Below are 12,774 nucleotides of genomic sequence, written 5' to 3' on the forward strand. Positions count from 1 at the left end.
GAAACCCATGTTAAAGGAACAGAGATTTTCTCCTCTGATCGGCTTCAGGCAGCTAAAAGTTTCTCGTCATAGCTTCAAGACAATTCACGGTAGGCACATACAAATCCACACAGATGACCAACAAAGCCTTCTGCCGCTCATGCTTTTTGAAATTTTCAATTCGGTGCAGTACTTTTCGAATGGTGATGAGAAGTTTGACAGGTCCAATTTCACATCTGAAGGACAGATTTAAAGGCTTCTCATTAACAGGAGTACAGCTGCAGGCCTAAAAATAGCTGGGTGAAAAGGCAGTGCTGCTCTCTGATTGGTTGAGAGTGTTCAACCATTTTCTGTCCAATCAGGATCCGGTACCCATATATATATGACACATCAAATCGACCAGTTTGGTCTCAGGAATCTTGTATTCAATTTTAAATGCGTTTTCTGTTACCATGGCAACACAAGGAACTGCATATCACTTTAACCAAGTCTCACAGGAATGGATATTAAAAAGCTGAACATTGAGCCAATAACAGATGCCTGTTTTTGATCTTTTTGAACTATCTGTACTTAAAACTAGAAACAAGTTCAATTTGATTGACCGTCAGAAGGTGGGAAAGTGCCCCGCTCCCACCTAGCCCCCTGATTGGTTGAGAAAGGTCAATCATCTTCTGGCTAAATGGAATTACACACCCATACGTGTGAGACATCTAATCGATCGGCTAGACCTAAGGAATCCATCCATCCATCCATCCATCCATCCATCCAACCAACCAACCAACTAACCAACTAGCTCTATACACTTAAAATCAGTGTTGGGCAAGTTACTTCAAAACTGTAATGCATTATTTATTACTTGTTACCCTCATTTAAAAGTAATTCATTACATTACAAGATCACTGATTTTAAAATGTAAGGCATTACACTACTTTTGCATTAATTTAAGTTACTTTCACCAAAACAACTTCAGTATGAATCTGGTAATCTGACGCTCAGGGAGCTCATGACATATATGTGGAAAGTGGTGTGGTGTCTGAGCTAGGACTGCTGTTAAAACAGTTCTTTTGAATGATTGTTTATTAAATAAAAGCAACAACAATCTGTACTCAGCACGCTGCCATCTTGTATTAACTGAGCAAGGAGTGAGGTGGTGGGGGATCCAAGCAGGGGCGGATTTAGCAATTTGGGGGCCCAAGGCGAACACAGACATGGGGCCCCTTACACTAAATTTTCAACAATCTTACCTTCAACTGGATTTGCGAAACTCTCCCCTCTTCTGACATGAGTTATTTTCCCTTTTTATTAGTCCTCCTCTTTTTTCCTGTACTTCCCTCCCTTTGAGTGCCTTCAATATTTGCTCTGCTTTCTTCTTCTTGTCAGTGCTCCTGTGCTTTGGCCTTAGTTTTTTTTTTTCTATTTTCCATTTTGGTCTATGTTTTCCTCCCTTTAAACATTTTCCATTGTCTTTCCTTTTCTGCTTCCTTTTGATGTTTACATCGAAAAACGACGTCACTTTCAGAAGTGAAGATAAAAGCTTTTATGAAGCATGATACTTCTTTCTCTTATTGGAGCCACTAGGATAACTCCATTTCATGCTTAATGTTTTGACTATCACTTTGCGTTTGTTACGAACACTCCCGCCTCTCTTCTTATTATTTGTGGTCTTATGGGACTTGGCAAACAACAATTTGGTGCATTACCGCCACCAACTGGATTGGAGTAGAATGACTACCAATTACTTCCTGTTTGTGCATCACCGTCTTAATAACCCTCTTATGACCATAATTATAACAGGGCCGCCTGGTTTTTTTTATCTTATGGCTGTAAAATTGTAATAAAAAAGTGCAAAGTGTGTGTAACTCTTCTCCTTTTTTCAGAACAACCTCAGCTTTCAGTGTATGGTTTGTATTTCCAAACCACTTCAACATTTCATGAAAAGAAACGTGAAGCCACTTCTCCTCCAGGTTCATTGGCTGCCAGTCAACTTCAGGGTTCATTTCAAGATGCTGGTTCTGGTCTATAGGGCCTTACATGGACAAGCACCATCTTACATTGGTGATCTTCTTAGTCCCTACGCCCCCAGCAGGTCCCTGAGGTCCAGTGATCAAAGCCTACTGGTTGTGCAGCACCAGGCTAAAGACCAAAGGTGACAGATCATTTGCTGCTGTGACCCCCAGACTCTGGAACTCTCTCTCCCTGAGCCTGAGATCAGTGGACTCAGTGGACTCCTTCAAAAGGCAGCTGAAGACTCACTTGTTCAAGCTGGCTTTTGTAAGACCTTCTTCACCCCTCTCTCTTTTTTCTGCTCTCCCCACCTATTCCACCTTCCTCAGGGTCCACTGATTTCCCTCTTTCCTATTCACTCTCTCTCTTTTTTAACATTTTTTCTTTTAAATCACAATTGCCTATTTTTTGCTCAATTTAAATATATTTTTAAACATTTTCTAAATGCTTTTATATATATTTTTTTTGTTTATGTGAAGCGCCTCGTGATTTTTATCTTGAGGCGGTATAGAAATGATATTTTCTTCTTCTTCTATTTAGAATTTATTTCTATTAAAGCCTTTAAAAATCAGCTTAAAAGTGAAAAAAGCAAAAAACGGATTTGAATTTTTTACAGTTATTACTGTAAAGGAACTTCAAAATTACTGGGCAAACAATTTAAACTTTGAACTGTAATGCATCTATTCTTAAAAAAGTGTGAACCTTGGTATCTTTTTTAGCAGTTTTTAAGACTTTATTTTTGTAAACTTTCAGATGTTTTTATTTGATGTAGACCTTGAAGCTGTTTCTCTCCAGCTGCAGGCAGAGTCCTGCACACCTCACACCGCCATGGGTGCTTCTCTGGCACACCGTGCACTGCTATACCAAAAACTTTTGTTTTAGCAAAAATAATTATTTATTGTAAAAAGATAAATAATGCTGGAATGATGCTGAATCTTACAATTAGCAAATTGTTGAGGGTTGTTCAAAAAAATAAATAAATAAAGACTGAACAAACGTTCATATCCTGGTTCACCGGAGATCTGTCTTTCTTCGTGGTCACTGTCTTCAGATATAAGCCTTCTGGGACACCTAACAGATCGTGTTGATTTTCTTTGAGGCATTTTCATAATTTCATGCTGGTTTTTATGCTGATAGCTTCCCCGTTCCGTTATCCGCTTTCACCGCGGCGCTGCGCTCCGTTTCAATCAGGCTGTACAGCAGGATTTCCCCTCGTAGCCATGGACGTAATTTTGGGGGGGACAGGGGGGACATGTCCCCCCCACTTTTTCCAAAGTCAAGTTTTGACCCCTGCACTTTTTACCATCCAAAAACAATATTACGCTATATTAAATTGACACTGGTTGAGCTCTAGGACCAAGCGGAAAACAACAGTTTGTGTTGAAGCCTGTTTCCCATTAGAACATACTGCAAAGATACCCATACCCACCCCCCCACCCTGTGTCCCCCCCACTTCTTAAGTGAAAATTACGTCCTTGCTCGTAGCAATATTTTCCCTAACTCTGATTGCTTCAAGCTATAGATCGTTGGAAAGCTGCTTTTATGTACTTTTAGGAACCGTTGGAATTTCTTGGATCAGATCAGCCATTCAAAAGTTATAAACGTGAACATTTTGGATGACTAACTCAGCACGTCTCTCAATCTGTGTTGTGATTCGTTGCGCTCAAAACAGGGAATCCCGGTGGCTACCGTAATGTATTGTATATGCACGAAAAGCCCCACTTTTAATCTTTTCAGCACTTTTGGAATTTTAATGATATCTTCAACGGTTCAGGAATTATGGTAATGAGAAGTGCGCATGTCCAATCCCGTCTGCGGCTACAGGTTGGTAATAATGTTGTGGCGTTAACAGAGGGGTGCCGGTGGTCAGGGCTAGGGGGCCCCCCAACACATGGGGGCCCCAGGCGGCCGCCTACCTATGCCTAATGGTAAAACCGCCTCTGGATCCAAGACCATATTTGCCTTGGTCCCCAAATGCCTTGATACGGCCCTGGATGTGGGACTGACTTCTGGGGTGATCTGATTCTATCACATGTATAAATATTAAATGCTTATATATTATTGCTTTTCGCAGGTAAAAATGTGTATTGGGGATAAATCTGCCTACTTTTTTCTTTTTTTCTTGATTTTATTTTAATAATTTCCTGCCCTTTCTCTCTCTAAACTTCCTGCATGCTGCATGTTTTCTCCGTCTTCCAGAAAAACTGTTTCCTAGATTTCCTACTTTCTAACTAACCAGCCAAAGGGATCTACCGAACGTCTTTGAAAATGCAAACTCCATGCAGAAAGATCCCAAATTGGTAACTGCACCTATTTCATTTTAGCCATCTAGAACAGATCATTTCAGCCTCCTTGTCTTAATGAAGCTTTAAAAAAGTCTTACGAAAAGTCTTAGAAAATGCAAACTCCACACAGGAATATCCCAAGCTGAAGGCGAACCGGGGACCTTCTTGATGCGAGGCAACAGCTCTAACCATTGCGCCACTGCATATCTATAGCTACGCAGTTCGACCCATTTAGATTAGAAGATTTCAACCCCCATGTCCAATTGAAGCTTTAAAAAATCTTAATGTTTTTAATAAACATTTTGGGAATTATAATATTATGAAGGAGGAGGATCTGAAGGGGATGAACCTGTATTGGTAAAGATAAAAGACTTCCTTAGTAGAAACACTAATTTCTTCCAAACACAGTTTTTTTCCTTAAAAGAATGGGAAATTTGCGCCCTCTGGTGGCCACAAACAGCAGTAAGGAATCAAGAGAAGGTGGGAAAATGCTGCCCTCCGGTGGCTGTTTGCTGTAAATGCACCTATTTCATTTTAGCCATCTAGAACAGATCATTTCAGCCTCCTTGTCTTAATGAAGCTTTAAAAAAGTCTTAAGAAAAGTCTGAGAAAATGCAAACCCCACACAGGAATATCCCAAGCCAGGAGGCGTACCAGGGACCTTCTTGATGCGAGGCAACAGCTCTAACCATTGCACCACTGCATATCTATAGCTATTCAGTTCGACCCATTTAGATTAGAAGATTCTCCCCCCCCCCCCCCCCCCCCCCATGTCTAATTGAAGCTTTAAAAAATCTTAATGTTTTTAATAAACATTTTGGGAATTATAATATTATGAAGGAGGAGGATTTGAAGGGGATGAACCTGTATTGGTAAAGATAAAAGATTTCCTTAGTAGAAACACTAATTTCTTCCAAACACAGTTTTTTTCCTTAAAAGAATGGGAAATTTGCGCCCTCTGGTGGCCACAAACAGCAGTAAGGAATCAAGAGAAGGTGGGAAAATGCTGCCCTCCGGTGGCTGTTTGCTGTAAATGCACCTATTTCATTTTAGCCATTTAGAATAGATCGTTTTAGCCTCCTTGTCTTAATGAAGCTTTAAAAAATCTTAATGTTTTTAATAAACATTTTGGGAATTATAATATTATGAAGGAGAAAGAGGAGGATTTGAAGAGGATGAACCTGTATTGGTAAAGATAAAAGACTTCCTTAGTAGAAACACTAATTTCTTCCAAACACAGTTTTTTTCCTTAAAAGAATGGGAAATTTGCGCCCTCTGGTGGCCACAAACAGCAGTAAGGAATCAAGAGAAGGTGAGAAAATGCTGCCCTCCGGTGGCTGTTTGCTGTAAATGCACCTATTTCATTTTAGCCATCTAGAACAGATCATTTCAGCCTCCTTGTCTTAATGAAGCTTTAAAAAATCTTAATGTTTTGGGACTGGCTCTCTGTCCAGGGTGTACCCCGCCTATTTGCCCGTTGACTGCTGGAGATAGGCACCAGCCACCCCGCAACCCTACTAAGCGGGTTCAGAAGATGGATGGATGGAAATAGGTGCAGTTACAGCAAATAGCCACCCGAGGGCAGCATTTCCCACCTTCTCTTTATTCCTTACTGCTGTTTGTGGCCAGCAGAGGGCGCAAATTTCCCATTCTTTTTTTTTTTTTTTTTACCGTGTCCTGTCTGGCTGTGAAGCAAGCAGAATTGATGTCTGAATGCTGGTGACAAGCCTTACAGATTTATTCTCAGGTGGAGCATCAAAGCGTTTGCTTTTAATGTCACGCCTGATACTTAAAACTTTATTGTTATTGTTGTTGAATGCTTTGTAATTCTGACCAGAAACGGAGACAGAGGTGAAAGAGAAAGGAAGAGAAAAGGTGGGGAGTGAGGGGGGGGGGTCCACAAAAATAAACAATGAACAAGAGTCTGCTTCTAGACCTGCAGAAAAAGACAAAAAAACAACAACAAAAGGACACAAAAAAGGGACACAACAACAATACAACAAGATCTACCTATCACTGCGTCAACTTGATGAAAAAAAAAACAATATATATATATATATATATATATATATATATATATATATATATATAAATAACATTGCTTAACTGAAGAATCACGATAATAAATCACAATGCATTAAGTGCCCCCCATAGTCTTAAGACATGTGTTGAACGTGCCCAAGCCCATACTTTTGAGAGCACCATGTGAGCACCTGTGTGTGTACACGCGCTTGTTTATTTAAGGTTTCTCTATAGGAGCGTCCAACAGAGAGTGTGAGGGACCACAGATCCGCCCCCCAAAGATGCGCAGGAGACGGGGGGAGCTCCAAGTCCCAGAGATCCAGGCGTTGCCCCAGAATGCAGGAACCCCAAGGAGACTGCAACCAGAAAGGCCCCCGCCCCCCTCGAGAGGCACAGAGGATCGCCCCGGGGGGCCACAACCAGCAGCCGGCAGAGTCCCTGGAGATATCAGCGGCAAGCCCACAGGCCCGCCGCAGCCTCCCACCCCCTAGCCGGCCGAGCCCGGGACCCAGCGACCCGGGACCCAGGGGTGACCACCCCCGCCGGGGACCCAGCAGAGCCCAGGGACCCAGACCCCACCAGGCAGCCACTGGGATCTATCAGGCAGATGCCAAAATCTTAAACCCCCAGACCCAGTTGCCACGAACACTCAGGCAGACCATGGCACAAGCCCCCACACCAGGTGTGGCAGGGGGAGGGGGGACAAAGATCTATATCATCAAGAGAAGTTCCAGGAGAGGGGAGGACCCAAAGGCCCCACCTGACATATACAGTCATACACAAACACAGTCACACACTCCCTACCTCATGCTCACACATGCACATACAACCCAAGACTTACAAAAATGCACGCCGGACACTCACTCATGCTCCCCATACACACCCTATTAACTCTGGTCCCGGTACTGCTGCACATGGGGTACAACCATCACCGGTAACCAGAGTTTGACCCTTTCTGCTGGGGTGCTGATGAGCAGGCTCCCCCGCCCAACGCTGAGCACAGCAACCCACCACCCCAGACCCCAACCAGACGGCCAGATATCCCTCCTAGCCTCCAGCCCCAGGAAGCCTAGCAACAACAGAGGTGGCTAAGACCCCTAGTCTCCCTCCACCTGCTCCAATATAGTGTTGTGTGATCATGAGGTGTATTCCATGGCTGTGGTGAGTGGGCAGTGCGGGCATCATCCGGCATATGCCAGCTGATGCCACCGCACCACTCCACTTACACCCTCAGCCATCAGTGTCTAAGTGCGGTTTAAAATTGGAAGTGGGCACCGGCACTCGGGAGGAGGCTGAAATATCCCCCTGCCAAATGCCGTTGAATGTGCTCACTCCCAAGGCCCTAAGTGTGTGTTTGTGTGGAATGTCGTCAGTGGAAGTGTATAAGGTGCAAATAAAATTGGGGGGCAGGTTGCCACAGGAATGCGGAAATGGGGTCCATACCCGCACTCCCTGACTTGCCCACCCCCCAAGGTCCTATGTGTATGTTTGTGTGATGATGTGAGGGAGCAGGAGGAGAGAAATATGCGGGGATGGGGAGGAATGGCTGGTTGGGCTTAGCCCTCCAGGGAGCCAGCTCCCCTACTGGCCCCAATAGGCACCTCTGTTGTCAAACTGCCACCCAGGGCATGGAGACCCCAGCCCATCCTGCCAGGGCCCAAAGCAGCAGTATTACAGAGCCTCACAGAGTCCGAGGGCACCAACCCAGCCCCATCCCAGCAGAATATCTATGCCCACCCCTGCATTTGCACAACTTCCAGAATATATAAGACATGGGACATCCAGGTAAGGTTTGGTCCTCCCCGTCCTGGACCTCCCCCTCCCCTGTGATGGAACGGCAGAGGAGCCAAGGTCTACCTGATGCCCCCGAACCCGGGCCAGGCACTGCTGCGTGTTCCTGCCTTGTTCCCGGTAGCATACATGTCAGGACCCGACCCCCAAGGCCCCGCCCAGATCCCCACACGGGGCCGGCCACCCCCAAACCCCGAGCCCCCAGGCCCCCACCCAGACCCGCCCAGGGGCATTGCAGCCGCCAGGCAGTGACCCATGGCCGCCGCCAAGATCCCCAAGGGGCCCCACTCACAACCGCCAGCAGTCCACCCCCCGAGGCAACCCAAGCACCTCCAGAGGGGGGCAACAGCCCCCCAGTCCCAGACACCCCCAGTGAACCCACCTCCAGGGAACATCCGGATACTCCAAACTCAGACCCCACACCCCCCCACCCACACCATCCCGCAGGACAACATCAATGGCCCCCCAACCTCGCTATGTGATGGAACCGATCAAAGGAGCCCAGAGAGATTCATCTGAAGTGGAAGCAGAGGCTATATCAAGTGCAATATGATCTAACAAAAGATTTCTATACTGGTTAATGCAGAGAGTTGCTCTATTTTTCCAATTCAAGAGGATAGTTTTCTTAGCGATGCACATGGCAGTCAGAACCACGTGAACCAAAGATGTTGCAATCGGGACATCGTGCAGCTGTCCCAGTAAACAAAGAGAGGGGGAAGTTGGGATATGACATTTCAGACATTTTGACAGATCCTCACATACTCTACCCCAAAATTCCTGGACAGGTGGGCAGGACCACAGTGCATGAATGTAATTGTCAGGAATGTTGTTTGTGCAGTGTGTACAGGTGTCAGACGACACAAACCCCATCTTGAACATCCGATGACCTGTATAGTGTACTCTGTGTAGAATTTTGTACTGAATTAATTGTAAATTGGGGTGTCTGATCATTTTAAAAGTTTTTAAACAAGTTTGGGACCAGAAGCCCTGGTCAAAGCTAACTGATAGATCCACCTCCCATTTTTCAATAGGAATTGCAATTTTATCGTCTATTTTGGACAGTGTCTTATATACTTTAGACAGTAGTTTGGGGGTTTGAGATTATGAAAGTCTAATACCCTTGGTGGTGTTTGTAATTCTATTTTATTGAGCTTAAATTTTTGTTTGACTACAGATTTAATTTGGTGATATTCTAAAAAGCTATTCTTATCCATTCCAAATTGGAAGACTATTTGATTAAATGGGATGAAGTCCAATCCTTCATATATGTGTTCCAGGTATAGGATTCCTTTATTTTTCCAGTCCGGAAGGTTCATCATTTTGTTGTTTTGCAAAATGTCAGGATTGTTCCAGATAGGTGTGCGTCTGCATGGTACTAGTGAAGACTCTGTCATTTTAAGATACTCCCACCATGCTGTCAGAGAAGTGCTGATACTAATACTTTTAAAGCTTTCATGTTGTCTTATGCTTGAGCTAATAAATGGTAAGTCTGAAAGCTCTATCGTATTGCAAAGTGTCTGTTCTATATCTAACCAGGACTCATCTAATGGGTTATCTTGCAACCATCTTGGTATATATTGCAGCCTGTTGGCTAAGAAATAATAATAAAAGTTGGGTAAATCCAGTCCTCCTCTGTCTTTGGTCTTCTGAAGCGTTTTTAGGCTAATTCGTGGAGGTTTATCCTGCCAAAGGAATTTAGTAATTGAGGAGTCCAGAGATTTAAACCAGTTAGCTGGTGGCTTGTTTGGGATCATCGAGAATAAGTAATTTATTCTGGGTAAGACCATCATTTTAATTGTAGCAACTCTCCCCATGAGTGATATTGGTAAGGATTTCCATCTTGCAAGATCATCTTCCACTTTCCTTAAAAGTGGGATGTAGTTTAGTTTGGTTAGATCTGCTAACTTGGGAGAGATATTAATTCCCAGGTATGTGATATTCCCTGACTCCAATTGTGTATTAAGCAAATTGACAAATGAGAAATTAATTGGTAGAACTGTGGATTTTAACCAGTTTATAGAGTAATCTGAAACTCTTGAAAAAGAGTTTATCAGTTCTATTGCTTGGGAGAGAGAGGATTGAGAATTCTGGAGAAAGAGTAAAACATCATCTGCATAAAGACTGATCTTATGTTCTATTTTCTTACACTTTATCCCTTTAATGTCTGTTGTTTGCCTAATTGCTGCTGCTAGTGGTTCGATAAAGATAGCAAATAGTGAGGGGGAGAGTGGGCATCCCTGCCTGGTCCCCCTCTGAAGACAGAAGCTAGCTGATATTTGGTCGTTCGTCCTGACACGTGCTATTGGTGAACTGTATAATGTTTGTAGCCAGTTTATGAAGAAGTTCCCAAAGCCAAACTTATGTAAAGTTGCAAATAAGAAAAGTAAATAATAATAATAATAATAATAATAATAATAATAATAATAAAGATCCAACAGTGTTTGTGGTTGTATTATTTGACGCATAAATTATGATATTGTGCTGTGAATTTAATATATATATATGTGTGTGTGTGTGTGTGTGTGTGTGTGTGCGCACGCGTGTGAATATGGCAAGCCAAATGAGCATTTATTCTGATATCAGGATATCAGCCAGAATTGTCATGAACATGTAAGCCATTTCTGTCCACTAGTTAACTAGTTAGCCATGTTTGTGTCAACTAGTTAAATAGTGACCGCCTAAATGTCAACTAGTTAAAGAAGTTGTCACTCCCCCCTCAGAGTCTTACTCCACCCACGTATCAATTTTAAAAGCTGCAACATTAGTAGGCGTTGCCTGGAGGACCGAGAGGGCGGAGCCGCGGCAGTGACGAAACGATGGCTAACTAGACGAAGCTAGCTCCCTTCACTCTGAGCAGTTATTAGAAGTGGAGGACGTTTCTCCCCCTCCTTACCCAGACACTCGAGAAGAAAGGGACCAAGTCTATTTGGAGGAGACAAGCGGACCTGAGCCTTATTATTGTTTTGAGCTTGTGAGTTGCCTGAAACTACAGGAACCAACCCAACAGAACCATCTCTGAATGTAAGTAGCCGTTAGCCATAGCATCAGATTAGCTGCAGGGTTCGTCTCCACGGCCCGAGAGCTAGTATTCAGCATGTTTTAGAGATTTATCTCCTTCAACACACCTGGTTTTAATCAGCAACAAATAGCTGAGCTGCTTAACAGCTAATCTAACCTGTTAAAGCAGGAAAACCACTGAAACGTGCTGGATAGCAGCTCTCCGGTAGCCCTGGGCTCAAGCTACAGTCTGCTGCATAAAGTTGTGAAAATATCCCATGAGAAAATTATTCTGTAATGTGTTCAGCCCACTAAAACTGCCCTGATTTCTTTATTTATTTACTAATAACAGCTGCTCTCTTGGTTCTAGGTCCTCTGGTGTCTGCAGGTCTCCTCTGCTGGTGTCGTCAGGATCAGGAGCTTCCAGAAGAATGTGCCTTTCAATGACTCTTTCCCCCTTATTTGTTATATTAATTAAATAAATCTCAATTGATATATTTCCTATTTTTGTTCATGTCCATAAATACTTAAACATGCTTGAAATTAAAACGAGCTTTCAACAGTGAGGTGCTAGTTTAATTCATCACAAAAGAGCTAGTTAAACATGCGACAATGTGATAATTCAATTAATGTAATTTATAAATATCCATTAAAATATCAAAACTGGAATCAAAATGAGATATTTGGCAGCACAAAAAACTTGTCAAACACAATATTTATTATAATAATTGTAGGTAGACAGGAGACAGAGCTGATGGAGGTTCTCATTCATCGAAGGAAGGCTGAAGGCTTTCCAGGAACAGGAGATGTGGTGTTGTCTCTTCTCTCTCTATTCTGCCAGATGAGCTGATAGGTTACAGGTGTGTGAGGACATCCTCATGCTGTCACAACCAGATGACAGGAGTTATCAGGTGATCAGCCAGGCTAATGATGAGATGCAGAAAGAAAACAAATCCAGGACAGTGTACAATAATATGTGGTGTTGCTCACCTTATGTGCTCTTATAAGTATTAACTTGTGCCTGCCTCATGGTGTAGAGTCCATATTTTGCTGAGTGTCCTGCAATAATGCAGGTTATTAGTTAATTTACTTTTGATAGCAAAAACAAAATATTTAACGTAAAAGTTATTTACCAGGTGAATCAGCTCACACGTCACCACCAAGTGTCACAGGGCCAGAATCAGTAGCCTCCTTCATGATGTAATCACATACTTATTTAATTGTTAATATCTTAAAAATTCTGAAATGTTTTAATTTTTTTACCTTGAACAGTTCACTGAGCTTGCACTGTCACTGAGGTGGAAGCTGGAATCAACAGCAGACACCTCACATCGTCAGGGGTGTGGACGCTGCTCTGACTTTCTGGAAGATGAATTTCTGTCATGATCCTTGTGTCACAAGACACACTGAGGCTGTGAGCTCTTCTGGCTGACTATGTACAAAAACAAAGAAGCAGCACATTTATAAATGTTTAAAAGAGCATAAAATCACGTGTAACAATTATCTGTAAAACAAATTAAAACTAGAAGGTAATAATAAAATGTTTACATAGAAGATTATTAAAAATAATTCACCTTTGCTACGCCGGTAAAGCTTCACATCAGCCTGGACAAGTACATTCTTGCAGCTAAATCAGTCTGACAGCCAGTGTCTTGGGTAGATTTAGCCTGAAAAAAAAAAAATAGAAGCACATTGT

General features: G+C 43.0%; 2 long non-coding RNA genes across 3 annotated transcripts in view; one reads left to right on the top strand and one right to left on the bottom strand.

The window, feature by feature from the left end:
* The first annotated feature begins 10,814 nt into the window (after positions 1–10,814).
* On the top strand, positions 10,815–11,580 carry LOC129166888 (uncharacterized). The gene is made up of 2 exons (XR_008565782.2): positions 10,815–11,102; positions 11,449–11,580. It is a non-coding gene; the product is annotated as an uncharacterized lncRNA (long non-coding RNA).
* Positions 11,581–11,775: 195 nt separating this feature from the next.
* LOC129166889 (uncharacterized) overlaps positions 11,776–12,774 on the bottom strand; it is a 2,005-nt gene continuing 1,006 nt past the window's right edge. The window contains exons 2-6 of one of the 2 annotated variants that reach the window (XR_008565785.2): positions 12,653–12,745; positions 12,342–12,510; positions 12,212–12,269; positions 12,069–12,137; positions 11,776–11,959 (exon numbers count right to left, since the gene is read on the bottom strand). This is a non-coding gene — a long non-coding RNA (uncharacterized lncRNA). Of the gene's footprint in view, positions 11,960–12,068; positions 12,138–12,211; positions 12,270–12,341; positions 12,511–12,652 lie in introns of both variants that reach the window. The other variant, XR_008565784.2, reaches the window with a different exon arrangement.

The sequence above is a fragment of the Nothobranchius furzeri genome, chromosome 3 (genome assembly GCF_043380555.1).
Source record: "Nothobranchius furzeri strain GRZ-AD chromosome 3, NfurGRZ-RIMD1, whole genome shotgun sequence".
NCBI lineage: Eukaryota > Metazoa > Chordata > Actinopteri > Cyprinodontiformes > Nothobranchiidae > Nothobranchius > Nothobranchius furzeri.